The 19,856-nt window shown below is 52.8% G+C and overlaps 1 long non-coding RNA gene across 1 annotated transcript; it reads left to right on the forward strand.

Annotated features, from left to right (window-relative positions):
- The first annotated feature begins 47 nt into the window (after positions 1–47).
- On the forward strand, positions 48–18,549 carry LOC115337754. The gene is made up of 3 exons (XR_003922236.2): positions 48–124; positions 1,872–1,970; positions 16,238–18,549. It is a non-coding gene; the product is annotated as an uncharacterized LOC115337754 (long non-coding RNA).
- The last annotated feature ends 1,307 nt before the right edge of the window (positions 18,550–19,856 follow it).

Genomic DNA, 19,856 nt, shown 5'->3' on the forward strand with positions numbered 1-19,856 from the left:
GTCAGTGCCTCGCTGTGGGGATCTGCTCCTCCGTAGGCAGGTGGGTCGCAGCACCCTCGGAAACACATCCCCAGCGCTGCGGCATGTCTTGTAGCTGGCCGGAGCACGCCAACTTCAATGGCAGGTCGTACGCAAGCAAGCCTATCCTCAAAAGCTGTTGCCGTTTGCCCTGCCCAGCTTTTGTGTGCTCCTTGCTCCTTTTTCCGCTGCGTCTCGTGCTTGGCCAAGAAGACGGAGCCGGTGGAGAAGGGAGCCTGGGAAGACAGCAGGCGGCTGGTGCCACAGCCGGGCTCCTGGCTCTGCGGGGCAGGAGATGGGGGAACCCCAGGGCAGGAGCTGTGTTTTGGCTGCTATAGAGAGAGCTGGGCTCATCTGTGCGTGCTCCTCACCGGAGCTTTACGGCTGCAAGACTGCGCAGGACTTGGAGGAGAAGAAAGGCTCTGGAAAGGGCAGGTGGTGAGCAGAGCCGCTGTCCTGCCCCAGGGCTCCTACCTGCGCTGCAGCTGTCTAGATTTTCTGCCCCGTGAATGAGGATAAACCCCAGTTTTTGTCTTCAGGGCAGCAAATGTCAGGGTTTTTTTCCCCTCCGCTTGCTGCGATGCTGTAAGCCAAACCGGCTCTGTGCCTACACCTGGTGTGCGTGTCCCAGCGGGATCCCTGCCGGAGCTGCCGGCGAGGCAGGGTTCTGCTGTCGGAGGTCCTGGGGGAGCACGTTAACCTGATCGCGCCTGGCCTGGCCTCTGCCAAACGACAGGCATGATCCATGGGGCTGCCCACCTTGAAAGTGTGATCCCCACTGCTGAAAATACTGCAGAAAACGCATGCACAGTTTAAATTGCCAAATAAATCGAATACAGGAGCGTATAGAATAATCCTGCCCCTAAAGAAGAATATGGGAACATAGCCTTATTACTTAAATACCTAATTTCCAAGTTTTGAGATAAGACCTGCTCCATGGTGTGTTTTACTTAAAGGTATTGATAATCTGTTTGCTCCAATAACCGTGAATAGGTAGAACAGTATAACAAACCAGTTCAGCATCGCTTCCCATAAAGAACAGACAGTTTTTAGGAGATTTTTCTAGAGCCCCGTGGGCTGCGGGAGGAGCTTGCCGGTCCCCGCACGCAGAGTGGCTCCGGCATGGAGCTCTTTCCAGATCCTGCTTCATCCAGGAGCAACAACTGCTGCGGAGGCACAGATGCAGGATCCTGGTTTGGAGATTTCCCTATTGTGGTATCATTAACCCTACACTGGCCTCTGCTCTGGGTTATTTTGCCAGCTGCGCTTGCTTAGTCATTCCCCTGTCCCCTTATTTGCTTCGCTGTCTCTCTTCGATCCTGACATGTATTTCTATTAATCAGGCCCTTCCCCTGTCTGTTTTTTCTGGCTGGATTTGCAGAAGTGGTTTATTTACAAATCTCTCCAGAATTGGCCTCTTATGGTTAAAAGTGACGCGGGTGTTGGTTGAAGGAAAGCTGATTTTTGACAAACTCAGCATGAGAATGAGAACAGATGGGGACTTTGATGAATTAGATATTGCTAAATGTTGTCCTCCTGCAAATCAGCTTCGTTTTCCCTATTAGCATAAGAAGCAGGAAAAAGGATTTAATTTCTCTAAACATTTCCCCTTAATGATCTACCTCTCCAGCTTAGAGATTTATATTGCTGCTTATCAGCAAAGCAGCTGAATTCCTTCCACAGAGAATCAATGGCAATTTCGAGTTGATTTCTGGCATTTCTCCCTCCCTGGGATGAGAACTGTGCTTAGGAGAGGTGGTTGCTGTTTTTAAATGGTATCAATTCAGGGGTTTTTAGGTTGATTTAATGGAATGATTTTTTAAAAATTTTTTTTCTTTTAATTCTTTTTAAAGGGTCAAGAGGAGGCACCAGCACATCCTGGAGATGCTTTAGGCTCTTCGCCCCACCTGGCAGCGCTGCCGGCTCTCCTGCGCCCCGATGCCTCCGCCGTGGTGAGTCGCAGCCCGCGGGGTCCCTGCGTGGGATGGAGGGCGGCATTCCTCACCGCCCCTGCGCTCGGGGGCCCTATCCACGGCACCCCGCCTGCACCCGCAGCATCCCTCACCGATGCAGGACATCGCTTGCAAGGCTGGTAGAGCCGGTGGGCACCGTGGTAGATGTTGTCCCGCCTGCGCCAAGAGCTGCCCCTCTCTGTTACCTTTTCCAGGTGGTCTGGGCTTCTAGGGTGGAGGTCTTGTGTTACGGTGGTGTGGCTCCTGTGCTTGCACTGTGTTTTGTCTTCCACCTGGGTGATTTACAGCCTGCCTGGGCAGAATCCAAAAAGCACCGAAGGCAGCAGAGCTCTCCCCCCCCTCCCCGGGCTGGCTCTGCGGGCAAGCCCAGCCTGCGTGGCCATGGGTGTGCAGCAGGGCTGAAGCCGTCAGCGGACGTCTCTGCCAGGGGAAGGACGCAACACTCGGCGGCTTGTTGCTCTCCCCTCGTGGTACCCGTTTTCCTTTCCATCACAGCTCAGAAACGCAGTCCTAAGGGCGAGCGGCGAGCAGGCGTGCGGGTATCCCGAGATGCGTGCTTCGTCTCCGTGCGCTCTGACATTAATCTCGCCGCGCCTGTAGCGTTTGGGGTCGTTCAGCTTGCTTGGACGGCTGCGCTGCAAACGAGGAGCTGGGGGGCTGCGAGGTGGGACGGGGGCTCTGCCACGCTCGGGGATGGAGGGAGGCTGTCGTAGGCACTCTGGGATTTATCTGCTGTGTAGGTGGGTGGCTGAGAGAAAGATGGAGCGGGGGCAGACCCTGGGGCTTTGCCAGGGCTGCTCGCCGCGTGGAGCTTTGCCGGGTTTTACTGCAGGCTGTTGGCAAAGGATGGAGCTAGCACATTGTGGGTGCTCTAGCACTTGATGCTGAATGCCGTTTTGTTCTCTCTCAAGCCCAAAGGTTGGCGAACGCTATTTGCCTTTCTGCTTCCACCTCTGACCTTCTCGCATCTCCTCCTGCCCTGCCTGCCACCCGAGGGCCAGAGAGATGCTGCTCTATGGATGCCAGATACAGGTGCTGGGTTTGCCAGTGACACTGGGCATAGCAGAAATGACCCTGCTCAACTTGTCTGCAGGAAGGACTCTGGAGTCTCAAGGGATCAGGATCCCATGCTGTTTCGCCGTCCCCTTCAGGGGGAGGGAGTCTGCAGGGAGTTTTTTTAACAGCTCAGCTTTAATTATCCCTTCTGCCACTTGTAGGTCTGAGCCTGGATGGCGAGATAAGGCATCCACTCACCAGTCCCTTGAAGGAAGCTGCTTTGCAGGTTAGCGGCGCTGCAGGGCTGGTGCAAGTAGCTGAGGACTTGCACGCTCTGTGAATGGTGGCTTGTGCATGGGGACAGGGCTGCATGGGCAGGGGAACCTCTGCACCATGGATGTCCCATCTGCGCTGGGGGCCTGCGAGCAGGGAGCACCCAGGGGCTCACCCTTCCCGAGAAGGAGACTGACTTTCCTTTGAGTCCTGGAGCTAAAAGCTATAAGCCTTGAATTTTTTTTTTTCTTTTCCCCCCACTCCTCTGTTCCCCTGAAGCTGCACGGCTCTGATTCATCACGTTGGTCACACTGTCTTTAGTGTTGTCCGTTAGTTTGAAACTACTGTCATCTTCTGCAGTGTATTAGGTACCGCAGCGTCTCCTTCTATATTAGCCTGTCTTACCGTGTCCGAGTTGCTGGATAAATGGAGACTGAAGCAAAGCTTCTGCAGCCAACTGTCTGGTAGGCACTTTAATTTCCCATGCTGTAGGCTGTGTTGAGCATAGAAAGCATGCTGGGGACGTGAAGAGCCGGCAGAGCACCAGGAGGGAGAAGAAATTTTCAGGAGGGGAAGGCAGCTCTTTTTTGCTGTTAAGTACTGAGTTTTGGTGGCTCCAGAAAACAGCTGGGCAGCAAGTCCCATTTTGGAGGCTGGGGTGGTCGCGGCTGCACCGGCAGCAAATCCTCGCTGGAGCTCAGCCTGCTGCGGCCATGGGGCTTCCAGAGCTGACAGCTGGAGAGGGAGGGAGCCGGGGGCTGCTAATCCCATCAGCTGTTAACGGCTCCAGAGAGTGACTCCAAAGGATCCCTCAGTGTTAGACAAGACCTTCTTAATTGAATTTCTTTTCCATTTGATTTCACCCAGCTAGAAGTAATAGGAAGGGGTCCAGGCATAGACTAATAGTCTTGGTGCCCACGGCTGCACGCGTGCTTGCACAGGTGTGAGTCACAGCTTTGCATGAGGATGGGTTATCCGCAGGCCTGGAGGCACGGAGGCTTTGCTTTGCTGTTGCCTAAGAGCCCCCACGGGGCTCTGGACCCGGTCGTTCTCCCCCAAAGGAAGAAAACCTGGCTCCAGAGGTCTGATGTCTCTAACAGCAACTTATCTCTGATGATGGCCACGCCGTCCCCAGGGTTGATCTTGACAGCCGGCTGCCTCACCGCAGACCAATCTTCCCAGGGTCTCATCTCTGCTGCAGACGGGGTTGCAGACTGCTGTCAGAGATGCTCGGGGGAAGATAAGTAAGCCTGGAGAGCTGAAAAGCCAATCTTTCAGGGTTTGTGTTTTCAGCTTTACCTATGTGTGCTGATGGCCCCGGCCACGCAATGGGGAATTGCCCTCAAGAAGTCTTCTCCAAACTGCCATAGTCCTATCTTTTGCCCTCTGCCTTGCTCAAAACATCCTGGAGAGCATCCTGCTGTCCCACAGAGGGATGCTTCCCACTCTCCCGTGGCAGGATTTGTGAAGCAATGTGTCGAAACGTGCAGGTAAACAGAGAAACAGGAGGCATATCTCCTGGGGAAAGACATGCCAATAAATCCACAGGAGATGGATCCACCTGGCTGGATCGAGGAGCACTAAACTGCTGTTTAGCTTGGTTCTCTGGCAGGGTGTTTCGAAGAAAAGCTAGCCTGTAAGATTAAAGGTTTAGTAAATGACTGCACAGATGTCTCGGACATCCGAGATGGTTCATCCAAGCTGTGGTTGTGGAGCTTCCTGGTGACAACTGGGAAGGGGTAGATCATCTTTCATCTCTCACCCGGTGCCTAATTTAGTCACGAAGGACACTTGTGCATCTTCAGAGCCATAAATCACTCTATAATGGTAAGGTTTTAATCAGAGATGGCAGGCTTGTGTGCTGAGATCGTATCACATATGCCAATGATCACCTCTTCAGTGGGAAATGAGGCATTTGTGCATGCGTATTGTGTGTGTACAGGATAAATGAGTCAAATGGGCTCTTGCTAAGAAATTATGCCGTTTTAATCCTGAGCTTTATGCATCACAGTTGTTATTCTGTGAGAGAGAAATGGGAACAGCAACAAGCTTGTACTTCTAACGGGGGAGTGAGTGAGTCTTGATCAAGACTTCACTGTGCGATCTGTATTCACAACGGCTTGTCTGGCCTCTCCTCCTTGGGTTTTATGTCTGTTTTTCTGTTTTAATCATTTAATTGTATTGGATTTTCTGGAAGGAGAAAGAGTCCCTTTATATGAACTCCTCTTATACGACTGAAATATGGAGTTTAATTATCTCCCCTTTATTTATTTATTTAAATGCCAAGAGCTTGCAATCCTTAGCAGGTGCTTCTGCAAAGCTGCTCTCCTCGACGGGATGCTAAAATGAGAAGCTTCCAGGGGACATGACTCATTTGCAGTGTGAGTTACTTGTTCTGCTTCGCTGAGAGCGTAAGCAATATCAGAGGAGATGTGATTACTCACGGCTGCTCTTTCAGTCAGTAGCAAGCTTAGAAACTATGCAGGCAGCACAGGCGTGATCTGGAGTATGGCTGCACGGTGAATTATTGATAAGGGAATAATAGCAACTGGAGATAGTCCCTCTTGCGGAATATGGGGAGTAAATCTTCTCTGTTGTACAGGGAGTAAGTCTCCTGGTTAGAAGAACACTTCCCAGCCAGGGGAATAACGGCAGCAAGAGGTTTTCCTTGAACGAAGAGCATAGAAAGAGGCCCTGGGAACTACATGCAGCATTGCAGGGAAGGGATTTGGCTGCGAGAGAGACTTTTTTACTCACAGACCTCACTCTTCGCTTGGGAACCTCAATATACTGAGCCAAGAGCTGCAGGTCTTCCAGGAGAAAGAGGTCATTTAAACTTTGGAAATAAAACAGGCATCCCCTTACCTGTCAGGGCAGGCGGAGAGGAGTGGGTGCCCAAATTAGAAATGGGTCAACAGAGATCCCTGGACTAACCGTGTCTGAGCCGGTGGATCAGATGGCCCGGGGTTAGCCTGGTGTTGTGATTCCAGGAGCAACCATCAGCCGTCCCGGAGACCCGGCTGCGTGGTGCCTTGCATCGAGTGCTCTGCCACAGCGGATGGATGAGGAGCAGCGGGGGTGTTTGGTGGCCCAGGCAGTGTCCCCGTGCCCACGTTTTGCCTCCCAGCCCCTCTGCAGGGAGGGGGAGACTGTCCCCTGCCCCGTGCAGCCTCCGACGGACGGGGATTTGTAACGGGGCATCGCAGCACCCAAGTGCCCTTTTGTCTGCTCTGCTGCTGGGGCTCGGTTCGCTGGGGATTTAATGGAAAAGTAAACTCAGCTTTTCCCAGATGGATGGGAGAGGCGTCCAATGGCCCGTTTTAGTGGCCTTTTAAGAGATAAGGAATACAGATGTGTGGTGTCTGGGCAGCTGGAGCAGAGCTGCAATGCTGGGGGTACGTTGCCAGCTGGGCAGGGAGGCAGGAGGGCTGCAGTGCAAGCCTGGCTGGCAGGTAACGTTTTTGCTCCCAACTTAAATAATGCAAGCACGTCTACTGGTTTCAGTAAGTTTTTCTCCCAAAGTGGTTCACTGTGCACAACGAGGAGAGGGGAATGTCTCATTACACCCCTTAAAGGATGAGAGAAGCGCCTTGGGGCTCCGCAGCCAGAGCTGCCGTGCTTCAGATACGCTGTGGGCTGGCACGGGGCTCGTGGATGCGCAGAACAATCTGTCTGCAGAAAACACACGGGTAGGGCAAGGCTGGGCAAATACTCTTGGTGAAAGGACCATCTGTCAAAAACATGTGGTTTGCACCAACCTGATGGTGTTTGGAAAACCAGCCTAGCTTTACTGGTTAGCCATCTGGTTTTCACAGGCTGAGTTTGCACCAGAGGGGAGGGAAGGACTTTTTTTTTCCCCCTAGCCCCGGGGTTATGTTCTTCATGTTCGATATTGGAGAAGAAAACGCAGGCTGTGATTTGGGGAGGGTGCGTTCATGTCCCCATCTCCAAACGGACTTCTGGCTCTCCCCATGGCAGAGCACAGCCTGCCTGGTAGGTTTGCTCTGACCTCTAAGGGCAGCTGAGACTCAGCTGGAGGGGACACAGAGTTTCTCAGTGTCCCCATCGTTTTAATTTCCTCAGCCCGAGGACAGACAGGGTTATGTTGGCTTTGCTGCCGCTTCCAGCTCAGCTGCTTTACTGGGGGGGAACCTGTTGCAAAAGTGGGGTGAGTTGGTGCCTGGGGAGAACTGAGCAAGCATGAGATGCCTGCCTCACCTCGGGAAAGGGAAGAGGCATCCGCTGTTGCGATAGGGCAAGGGGTAATGGTTTTAAACTAAAGGAGAGTGGATTCAGGCTAGATTTAAAGAAGAAATTTTTTACGCTGAGGGTGGTGAAACACTGGCACAGGTTGCCCAGAGGGCTGGTAGATGCCCCATCCCTGGAAACATTCAAGGTCAGGTTGGACGGGGCTCTGAGCAACCTGGTCTAGTTGAAGGTGTCCCTGCCCATGGCAGGGGGGTTGGACTAGATGGCCTTTCAAGGTCCCTTCCAACCCAAACCATTCTGTGATTCTATGAAAATGAAGTGGCATGCCCAAGGTTTTGCAAGGCACCTGTGACAGAGCTGGAAAGAGAACTCGGATCTAACAGGCTTTGTGCTGGGAGTCATGACCAGAATATACTTCTCACTTCTGCAGGCAGTGTTTTCTGCTTGGCTCTTCTCCCAAGGTAATCAAACAGCCCTGTACACTCTTCTGCTTGATGAACTTTTGCTCTCTGTGTCAGTGTCTGGGCTCCGGAGAGCCGGACTAATTGCTTGCTGCATCTTGCCATTGCGCTCAATAGCTGGATTGGAAGATCCAGCCCAACTGAAACTAGTGAAGTGGTTTGGGGATTATTTTTTTTTTGTTTAAGTCTTAGCCACTCTGCTCCCATGTGGGAGATTATGACTGCTTCTGAACTTCTCACTGCTGTCAATGCTGGCTTTTCAGGAGCTGAGGGATCACTGCCGACCCACCGTGCCATTGCAACCGTCCTAAAGGGTATCAGGCACTGAGGGGGTGAGTTAGCTGGGCCCCTGTGCCACTGAACACTTCTAATTAGTGTATGCTGAGTATTTGACCATAAATAATACAATGATGTCAAAGTGTCCCAACTGTGGCCTGTGCACCCCTCGTCATCATTGGCGCTCATTGCCACCTTTGCAAATGTAATGGATGGAGAGCAAGGTCTTGTATAAAAGGATAACCAAGAGGTACTGTAAGGGCAAAACCTTCTGGCACGGAAAAGCTGAGGACAGACTCACTGGAGCAGTTATTGACTCTCCTGTTGCCTTCAGCTGTGCTGGGTTTTCCCCATACACATGCCGGTGTACCTGCAATCCCGCTCCTTCGCTGTGTGCGTGGTTGCTGTCGGTGCGTGCTGCCGTCCTGTCCCGGACCGGTGCAGCGTGCGCAGTGTTGTCCCCTCTTCCCTAGCTCTGTCCTGGCAGACGCTCAGACCCCGACGATGACCGCAGCAGAGGACTGCTGCAAAACCAATGTGTTCCCAGTTTCCCCATGGTTTGCAGGCAGTTGGGATTTAAGTGAGCTGTAGAAAGTCATGTTTTCAAGCTCGGGTGTGTGCACAGGTAAGAAATTTGGGCTTTGTGTGGATCAAATTAGTTTGCTTCCAATACCTCCGCTGCAGATCTTCAATGTTAGGGACTGGTAGGGCCCCTCCAGGCTCTGCTGCCAACCCTGTGTTTTCTCAAGTCTTTGGCCGGGTGTTGTTCGGGGCATTATCTGTTGCTGTGCGTGGCTGGAAGGGGTGCTGGGGAAGTTTCCCAGTTGCAGGGATAGTCATTTCGGGGGTTGTGGCTTGGCTGCGCCACCGTGGAGAGCCACATCTGGACTGTATTTCTGGGAATCTATAGAGCTGAGCTGTGTTCTCACTCAATTACAGTAGGACACTTGTCAGCAATTTCTTGTTTTTATTTCCTGCGACTTTCCAAACTTGGTTGGTTTTTTTTTAAAAAAAAAAAAAAAAAAAACAGGGGAAAAAAAACCCCAACAAAAACTCCAAAGCACATGACGTGGGTCTGAAGTGCACCAGAATGGACTTTTTTCTGAGCAGGAATGACTACACTTCTGCTGTAGTGGTGTGTGTGCAGGGAGAACAGGCTTCCTAGAGAGGTGGTCAATGCCCCAAGCCTGTTAGTGTTTAAGAGGCATTTGGACAATGTTCTCAATAATTTGCTTTAACTTTTGGTCAGCCCTGAAGTGGTCAGGCAGTTGGACTAGATGATTGCTGTGGGTCCCTTCCAACTGAAATTATTCTATTCTATTCTATTCTTCTGCTATAGATAAGAGATGCTCAGTAACCTGTTTGTGGGGCAGAGCCCAGAAGCACCTTCAGACCTTTCAGGGCAGAAGTGGCTAGAGAGTGATGCAGAATTGACCCCACAATAACCTGGTCTCCGTATGTGCTCTGCATCACCCTCCTGATACGGGCACTGGACGTGGGTGGTGAGGGGAGCAGACACCAGGCTTCTGCCCAGCAGTCCTGGCAGTTTAGTGAAACGTATAGTGGCCCTCACAATTGTTTAGCCAGACCTGTGCAACACAAAACTAAGGTCCTCTTCTAGTAATCCCTGCATAAAGCACATAATTAACTCTGATGCATTGAGGTGGGGACTTTAAATTGATTTAAAGGCAGGCATAAAAGAAGAATACTCATAGGTTTGCCGACATTTGCAGTTTTCACTGCCCTGATACACATAGGAGCTTTTAAATAATTACATTTGTTATTAACACCATCAGCGCTAACACATACATTTAAAACAGACTAGTGCTGACTTGCTTATTTTTATTTATTGAACCAAAGTGATCACACTTGGAGATTTGCTTGTTTTGGAAAGAAACTGTTGAACCAACTGAGCTCGTCATCCTCTGTCTCTTCTCTCGCGAAGCTTCGTTTCATCACCTTCTCCAAAAAGAGACCTGCTCGTAGTGTGTAGCATTAACAGACCTCATAAATGTCACAGAGCAATGATTGTCAGTGTTGGACCTTAATTTCCCCCCAAATTCGACACCTGTCGATGCACTCTGTTGGAATGAGTGCTGCAGAGTCACTGAATCTGGCTTTTGCCAGCACATTATCTTTGTGCGTGGGCGTTGGATCAAACCCTGTTTATCAATGCAAGATCACCATCGCTTGGCTCCAACAGGGAGAAAATCCCTCCTGGCCTGAAAACCTTGGCAGCAGGTTGGCAGAGCAGGCAGCCAGGCAGCTCTCAGCCCTCCTCCTGCGTCAAGGCTTGGCTCCGCTGCCGTCAGTCCTTCACTGGAAAGCTCTTGCCTGGTTGGTGGTGTCAGCCAAAACATCGATGTGTCCTGATTTCTAGGGCTTTTTCTAAGCATTTGGCACAAACGTGCCTCCTGCTGAAGTCTCTCGGGTATCTGGTTTGTATTTGTACAGGGATGACCATCTTCAGTGCAGACCTGGATCGATGATCCTGTTCCTCAGGAAGACTGGCAGGAGACCAGGCTACTCAAAAGGTTTCCCAGCCCCTCTGAGCAGGTACCGGCAGCATTTTCCTCTGCCCGGGAGGACAGTTGAGAGCAGACCTTGGTGGTGAGAAAAGTCTAGTCTGCTGCTGTAACAAGATCATTTGGGCATTTTCCTTCAGGTGATGCTACTCAAGGCCATCTTAGGCTGGTCAAAGCAAGAGTCTGTGTCCAGCCAGCTGGTGGGAGCTAAAGGGCACTGCTTTGCTGCTGGGATGGAGGCAACTGCTGTTCTCCCTTTCTTCTTGGGATAGCTGCAAATCAGCACACCCCAACCTCGTTCCCAAATTTTTGTCTTCCTTGGAGCACCATCACCGACAGAGCTGGCTTTTTGTTCAAGGCTAACCGTGTCCTGCATCTGATAAAAAGCCCCTGTAGATGAGCATCTTCTCTCTGGCAATAAGGGATGCAGCAAACAGCTATGAGACCCCCGTGTTCACAGCCTGGCCGTTGACGGGGTCACTGGTATCAGGATCTATTGGGCTGGAGGAGCTGCACCGGGAACCTCATGCTTAAAGGCTACTGGTAGAGCTATCATTTGTGAACCTGTCTTTTCCCTTTCTAAATTTATGAACGTTTTTGGTCTCCACAGTATCCTGCCCAGCAAATTCCACCATTTAGTGATGAGTCTGTCCTTTGGTCAGTTTTAAACCAGGTGCCTGATAACTCTTCCAGCTGCCTCTTAGTTCTTGCCTGGTGAGAAATCCCAAATCACCTTCTCCACACCTCTGGTGTCCCCTTGCTGGTCTCTGCCGTGTGCTAGTCCTGGTCTTTACAGTGTCTCCTGCCTGCACACCTCTGTGCCTTGGCCATTTCCAAACCACATGTGGACTATTTCACACTAAGCCCTGCTCCCAAGTTGTGGAGAGACATCTGCAAAAGAAAATCAAGGCTCTCCTGCAATATTTATCACACAGGAAGGCTCAGCATCTGTTGCCTCCTCTGAAGCTCCCCAGGACCAGCCTTCAGCCGCTTTTCCAGGTCACCTGTGCGATTTCAGAGCTGGTGCTCTGCCGAGCTTCATAGCTGCCCAAATGGAGCGTGACAGCAGCACGTCTGAGAGCTGCTCTGCATCCCGGGACTGTCCCATGGTACTACAACGTGCCGTAGTAGTGCAAAAAAGTGTTGATGGGCGTAGACTTCTCTACTGTGATACTGTTTTGTTGGTTTTTTTTTTCTTCATCCGCCTTACAAAAATCCCCACCCAAAGCCCTCACAGATTTTGGGTTTTGGTGCCTCCCTTCTTGTCTCTTCTTTCCTGTTTGTGGTTTCTGCACAGGACCAGCTTTTCACAGCTCATACGGCTCTGGGGAGCATAGGCTGTGGCAATCCCTGCCAGCATTTGGATGAAAACCTGCCTCGGATCTCTCACTGCTGGGTCTATTTGTCATTTCCCTCACACTTGTGGTAGTCAATAGTTCTAACCTCCTTCTCACCTCATTAGAGCTCGCCCCTTGTACTTTATCTCCCAAGTCAATTTGTCCGGTGTCATCTGCTCTCTCCTAGCTCTTGCCATGCAATTAATTTCTTCAAGGCTGAGGAGGAAGCGCCTGACGGGAATCCCTTGCCATCTGGGTACCTGTAGACCTTCATCAGTAAACCCAAAAAAGTGCCGTCAGATGGAGCTTCTGGAGCCTTGTTTTATCAGAAAGGTTTTCTGGCTTGCAAGTGCTGCTGTCTCTGACCCCCCAAATCCACCCAAATGCTTCAGCATCCCATGGGATTGCTCAACGGGGCTGGAGCTTGATCTCGGAGAAGGTCTCCCACCCTCGCGCATCCCACCCAGTTCTGCAGGATCCCGTGGGGCACCCGCATCCACCGTGGGGATGAATGGGGTGGGAATGACCAGGGCCCCATGGCTGGCTGGGACTCTGATGGGGTGCTCACTGCTTTCCATCCAACTGGCTGAGCACCCAAGGGTGTGTTTATTTTTGGGGCTGACTGGCCGCGTCTCAGGTTTTGCCTTTTCCCATTTGCCGGTCTGAGATGTCTCATTCAGTCTTGGGGCTGCTCTGAATTGCAAATCCCCCTCCGAGTCCCTGCTCCTGGCTTGTGCATCACTGTCTAATTCATGGCCCCGGGGACGAAGGGTTCAAATACAGGCCAGGAGGAGAGTCATGGCATGGGGAGAGGAGAGCGGCGAATGTGCCTGGGAACGTAACACCCTGCTTTTAGCTGATAGACCATGGCTGTGATTTGAGATGTGTGATGCATCATCATCTCCCTCCGAAGCTGGATGCGATTAAGACAGCATTTACTTAAAATCACAGTGCCAAGCAGGTGTCTCCGGGCTGGGAGGTATGGTCTGGTGGGACAATGTGCAATTTGCTGCAGCCAGGCCAGCCGCTGCAGGCTCCTCACCCACAAGTTTGGCATTGTCAGGCTTTTTGGGCAATTTTCAAAGTCTGAGGATAATTAGCTAGAAGGGACTGCTACCAGCCCTGGAGAAATTGTCTTGGAAATGATGGATAAATGGGGAGGAAGAGGAGGAGGGGCTGCCCTTCCCACGCAGCCCAAGACACAGTACCCCTCTATTCCCAGTTTGAGAGTGATGTGTACTGTGTGCGGGGGATGCTTTTTCAGGATGCCCTCCAGCTCGCTGGCTGGCCGGGGGCCGGCCACCATGTGAACGCAGCTCAGTGTCACCCCCAGGAGAGCGGAGGTGTGGGAGGAAAAAGCTTTGGCCCTACAAATTTTCTTCCTCCGTAGGCAGTGTCACCTTGGGGCTGGCGGGTAGCAGCAGTCGGAAAGCCAGGCTGTAAATCACTGCTGCCCCGTGTTTTTAGGCTGTCCCCCCCTGTTTCGGGTCCGTCCCAGATGCCACCGCTCTGGTTGCTCACCGTGGGCATTTGCGGGATTTACAAGTGCTTGGGTCAGAGGTTGAGTAAAGAGCTGAAGGGAGACCAACCGCTCTGCTAACTGGGGAGGCTGCGGCTCTGGGGGGAGCTGGGGGAGGACATGGTGTGCCCTGCGGTGGAGGTGCAGGTGCCTCTGCACGGGGACCGGGCACGGCTTTGCCGTGACAGAACTTTGCTCCAAAGGAACCAAGCGAGATGGAGACGTGCCTTTGAAAAAAAGAGGGGGAGGAAAGGACAATGCAGTCTTTGAAGCGATCCTGAAAATAACTGATATTTTCTTCTTTCCTCCTGTTCTCTTTGCCTCCTTGTACTCCCAGACGTGTGGGATGGGGAGGTCCCAAGGACCTGGGCAGCCTTTGCTTTGAGAAAGAGGAGTTGATGGTGAAGGCAGGAGCGCAGGGAGGGGAGATCGCACTGCAGACTCCCGGGGGATTCATTCAGCCGTTCTCTCTCTGCCCGTAAAACAGGCATAACAGGATGGTTTGGGCTTCCTGGTGTTTTGCGAGGATAAATTCTTTACAGACAATGAAGTTTTCACTGACTTCAGTAATATTTGTCAGTGCAGAGAGCTGGCACTTGCTGCAGTCAAGAGGGTGAGGAGCGTCTCTGCTGGTGCTGGATCACGTCCTGCGTGTGGTCTTGGGGGGTGGCTGGTGTCCTCCTGAGCCCACAGACCTTGCCTGGGGACCCACAGCTCTTCTGACACGCCACATCTCCTCTCCAAGGCTTGAGCTATTTAGCAGATAAGTCAGGCAGGAATGCAAACGGGATTGGGAAAGCGGCTTCCCGGCAGGACAGAGGGGTTTTGGCATGGACCGGCAGTCAGGCAGGCTGTGCAGACCCGGGGGTGAGGAGGAGGGAGGCGAAAACAGACCCCGCATCCAGCCCATGCCTTCTCCAGGAGCAACTCAGATGTTTCAGGCTCCTGCCCGGGAGGTGCGGGGCTGGGCGCTGCTCGCCCGGCCAGACCCTGGCTTATCTGCAGGAAGGACTGGGGGTCATTTTAAGCCCTTGTTGATAGCCATCTGATTTACCTGTAAAGCCCAGGGAGGAAAGCAGAGCCAAGCCAGTCTGGAAACAAGATGCAGCAAGTCTCACAGCAGTCCTGAAAATCCTCCGATCCGTATCAGGGTGAGAATCGCGGAGAAGAGCAGAGCAGAGTTGTGGGTGCTGAGATGCTCTGCGGGAGCAAAGGTTGACCCGGGCTGGGAGGAGAGGAGACGTAAAGATGGGGATGTGGGGGATTCCCATGCTGTTGCTTGGAAAAGCCCAGAGGAGGCAGAGCTGAAATTTGGTTTGAGGCTCTGCTTCATGCCCCCTTCTTTCTTACTGATTTTAATCGGTATTTATCGCAGCATCAAATTCTGCCCTTGTTTCTTGTTTGTGCCTCTGTTTGCAAGGCCCTAAGAGCGCAAGACCAGTCTCTGGGTCTTAGAGAGGCAGAACCAGACTGGTGGGGCAAGAGATGTAGCAGCCTGGGGTCAAATGAGGGGAACTCTGGCTCATCCTCGGGTGGGGAGATCTCACAGCCCGGCGTGGGGCAGCGGCGAGGGGGACGTGTTTGTGTGCAGTGGTGCTGTGTGCCCTCTCTAAAGTTATTAATAAAATTCACAAATGCATCAAGATCAATCCCTGTGCCAGCTTGGCTCATCAATACTTCAGTGCTCTCTCTTCACCAGTCTCTTTGAAGGGATTATTTTAATATGCACATCACTCCTCAGACGTGTGTAATGAGGGGTCAGGCCGGATCCTGCATGCCTTTTGTCTGCAAATAATGTGTCTGCAGCCGTGCTTCTCCCTCGCTCCCTCCTTGTGGGTCTGGCAGAAGATTTCTCTGTAGCTTCCCAGCTCCCGGACACCCGTGGTGCATCCCGACCTCACGCTGCGTCAGCTGCTGTGACCGGAGAAAAGCCGTGCACTGAGGACAGCAACTCTGTCGTGGGGCCAGCGAAGAACCCAGGCCATCTCCCCCCATAAGCAAATGCCCGTTTCCTAATGGAATGGAATTCCTAATGGGTGGAATGCTCTCGCGGAGGGTGAGGATGAACCTTTACGTTTTAGCCCAAGCCAGCTGTTACATTTGGCTGAGACTGGGATAACGGTGGACATTTGATTGGGTTGATCTCTTTGGAAACCTTCTCTGCTGAGAAGGTCCCATGGATGATGTACCAATCCCACTGCCAAACCGGAGCTTGCCCTGAACCACCTACTCACCCCGTGCCAGCCCTGCAGGACACCAGGCATGGGGCAAGCAGAGCCCTGCTACCGGCGCTGGTGGATTTTGGGGTGGGGACCCATGACAGCAAGGTTTCCGAGAGAGCTGGAGTTACTGGTGGCATGCTGCATCCCACCAGAGTTCAGTGTGGGCTCGAGGGGGGTCTGGGATGGTGGCCATGGGCCACGGCAAGTGGCTGTTTTCCTGCTTTCCATTACAAGCTGGAGGGCTGGGTCTTGGTTTTGTTTGTTTTTCTCATCCTTGTTTAAAAACTCATTTACTGTAATAACAGCTCTGCTGACGTTTGAGAGACAGGTTTCCACTTTCTGAGCAACTGCTCATCTCAAGAAGCAGACTCAATGGTTCCGGAGGAGACAACAATGTGTGATTTATTTTTTATTTTTTCCCCTTGTAGACATCCTCTTCAGCCATACCCACTTATCGCGGAGAGGGACTAGGGCAGCCCGGCTGCAGGAAATCGCCACAGCACCATCATTTTGTGGAAATGGTGATGTTGCTCCTCTACAATGATTTGGGAAAAGAGGGTAGCTAACTGGGAGCTGATCACAGGTACTCCATGGCACGACGGGGAAGCGTGACCCAGCCTCGGCGCATGCGATGCAGCGAGCGTTGGTGTGCAGGAGTTTTGGGGAGCTGAGATCAAAGCCGTGTCCGAGCCATGCTTTCCCAGCCAGATGTGGTTTTCGATAAGGGAACTGGGCAATTATTGCTCCACAGAGTGTATGTGAATCATTAGTAAATGATTATTAAATCATTATTAAATGTGAAGTCTGAGAAGGTGTGAGGAAGAATTCACTCCAAGCGGCTCAGCCCCAGCACCAAGGACATTGCACCTTGATGTGCAAGAGAGTTTGGATGGTTCAGCCCACGTGAAGAGGGGCATCACAAATAGAAGGACTGTTTCTGCTCCAGGGCATCCATCGCTTTTGGGTAAGAAAGGCCATCGTTGAGGAGATGCTTGCCCTCCCGGTGTGCAAAATAGAACGTGATGAATCGCAGAAGACCATCCCCATGTCCTGGACTGCCATCCCGTTATTTCCAGCTCACCGGGGAGGCGATGACAGCCCTCCGCAGTGGTGGCAGCTGTAGGGTGACAGCAAACCATGGCGACCACAGCCCCAGCCCTTAGCTGGGTTCTGCACCGATGCAACGCACAAACCTCATAGCGAAGGTGTCAGTGGCAACCCCGTTCTGCTTTTTGTTTTTTCTCCAAAAAGAACTGCAATAGTAAAGTCAATAAATAAGCCAAAATATCCTCGAGGAACTGTTGTACAGGCTGGAGTGGGGCACATGCTCCAGCTTTGCCTCCCGGCTGCAGCCTTCACTTCGACCAGACTCTCTAAGGGTGCACGAGCCACCAGCAGAGAATTAATTGGGCAAATTACGAAGCATTTTGGTTGCTCTGAGCAAATTATGGTTCATCAAGGAAAACTTCCCAGAAACTCCTTTCCCACAGCACTTCTGCAGGGCTGCTCGGCGTGTAGCTGGGCTGTGAGCCGAGAGCTGGGGAACATCTAAAGCATGTTTTGGGGGACCCTCTCATTAAGGATGGTTTTGAGGTCAGCCTTCCTGGTGGGCTTATTCAAGCATGGACCAGGGGCTCTTGTGGCCCCTTGGGACGAGACCCTGCGGAGATGATGTCCTCTATGGAGGTGACCACGGAGCGGGACCGCAGACGTATGCGAGCCAGAGAACTGAACCCTCTCCAGCGCCGTGGGGCTGGGGAACGTCGGCTCCGGGGTGGAGCGGCTGCCGGCGGAGGTGAGGTGCGGAGGGCAGGGACAGGCAGAGCCGGCTGAGCCGCTTCCCACGCGGAGACGCCTTCCGTGGCGGCCGCAGGCTGGAGGCAGCGGTGAGGGGCCACGGGGGGTTTCTCTCTGCCTTCTTCCTCTGTGTTCACCCTCCACTGGTGAGAGCTGGGTATGGTGGCGGTGGAGGGGGGGGGGTCTGGCTGCTGAACCCCCCCTCGGTTGGAATTTAGCTGGAGATCAGCGGGATGTGTCTGGGGTGCACGATGCCTTGTTTGCACAGGTGGACCCCCCCCCCTCCCCAGCCCACCCACACCGTGGTGGTCTCCTGGAGCCCAGGCAAACCGCCTCTGCCCCACCATGACACCCCCAGACTTGGGCGGTGCTGGGGCTGCTGGGGGCATTTCCCTCCTTGTGTGTTTGGGTTTTGCAAGCCATGGCTGGGTAGGGGGGGCTCAGAGACACCCCCCCAGCTAGCAGAGGATGCTGGTGCTCGGTGGGTGTTTGCAACTCCCTCCCAGTTCTTCTGCCACCACCTTCTGCTCCTTTCTCCCTCTTCCTTCTTCCTCACTCTCCTGCCCAATTTTAAGGACAAAAGGACACCCACAGGCAGCCCTGTGCCCTGCTACCCACCCTCCCGAAGACTTGGAGTTCTCCATCCCTCTATCTTTGTGCAGCGCCTGGCGCGTGGTCCCTGCTCCGAAGGAGGCGAGGGAGTCCCATGGCAAAGGGAGGTGACGCTGTCACATCAGATGACATCTCTCGGGAGGATGCTGGAGGCAGTAGCATCGTTGCCCTCGGGGCTGATCCAGACATGATGGCATGGCGTGCTCTGCTCCGGCTCTGCTTGCCTTCGGTCCCTGGCGTGGAGCTGCAGGGAAGGTGGCTGATGTCAGGGAAATCATGGCTAACTGTTCTTCCCAGCGCTCTGGCCTCTCTTCCTCCACATGGACAATATTAGCTCGTTTTCTTCCAGAAGACAAAAAAAAAAAAAAAAAAAAGGCAAAGCAAACACCTCAGCCTTTGTTCAGGGAGACAAGGGCTGCAGCCCACTCAGATGGAATTTATTTTGTGCTCAGTAATTCAATCCATTTGGGCTCAGGATGTGGCCAGGAGAGTTGAGCCAAAAAATGCAAGTTTAAAGCAACTAAATTTTATGCTGTGTATACAGTTAAGTTTGGGTTTGGCTGAGACAAGCAGTTTCCATGGTTTTTGCAATTTCTGTTGTAGCAACGAGCTCCTTATGCAATGGAAGGGCTGGGAAGCGTGTGGTCCTCCGGCGAGCTGTGGCCGGAGAGGGGCACGGGGGGAGCCAGGGCAGCCCAGACAGGGGACAGGGCTCATCACAAGGTGATTAGTATTGGCCCGACTGTGTGACCCTCCGTGGGGACGGCATGCTTGGCATGGGTGAGTACATCCCTGTGGTCTGGCCTGGAAAGGGTTGGATGGTTTCCTCTAAGTCTATTCCCCCAGCCTCCAAACGCCTCCAGTGCCATGCGGAGCTGCTCCCAGTGCCGGGATGCGGCTGCTGAGCCGCGCTTTTCCTCGCCAAGGTGCCCCCTCTCCCTGCTGTTAACATTTTTCAACGTCACTTTAAAGCGAGGGCTGGAAAAGCTCAGCAATGCCAAGCCATAGCCCCAACAGCTGGGCTGCAGATGTGCGGAGAAGCCCACACCAGCCTGCAGCATCAATGCGCATCCTCGTCCCCTCCGGCCTCGTCTGCCTTCTGTGCATGGAGGCCACATGTTTGAACAAGGCTCATCCTTAATTTTGCACAGCACCTTGCACCTCTGCATCGCTCCGTGAGGTTGCAGAGCCGCTTTGCAGTCCTGTCCGCGATAAAAAGCACGAGATCAAAACCAGACAAAACCCCAGTGCTCTCAGAAATAACATACGTTGTTTTTCCCCTTGACCGGGGATTTATTATTTCAGCTTGCCAGCTTACTCGGACCAGCCGTGCTCATCCTCCAGCTGTGCATTTGGCAGCAAGAGCTTTGTGTGCTGCCTGGTGGGTGAGAGATGGCCCCTTCCCCACAGCAGGGAGGGTGGCTCAGCACCCCACCGCCTGGAAGAGCATCAGGGCTTGGGCAAAGCAGACCTCAGTAGGGGTGTTTTCTTGTTAAATGGCATCAAGTGGCCCTTTTTGCTCAGGGATCATTCCCCTCAAACCACTGTTCTTTCAAGAAGCTAATCGAAGTGGCCCAACTGAGTCCAAGGCACAGCCAGTGCCTCGGCCGTGATTTATCCCCAATCCAATAGTGGGCT

Source organism: Aquila chrysaetos, chromosome 2 (genome assembly GCF_900496995.4).
Source record: "Aquila chrysaetos chrysaetos chromosome 2, bAquChr1.4, whole genome shotgun sequence".
In the NCBI taxonomy this organism is placed as follows: domain Eukaryota; kingdom Metazoa; phylum Chordata; class Aves; order Accipitriformes; family Accipitridae; genus Aquila; species Aquila chrysaetos.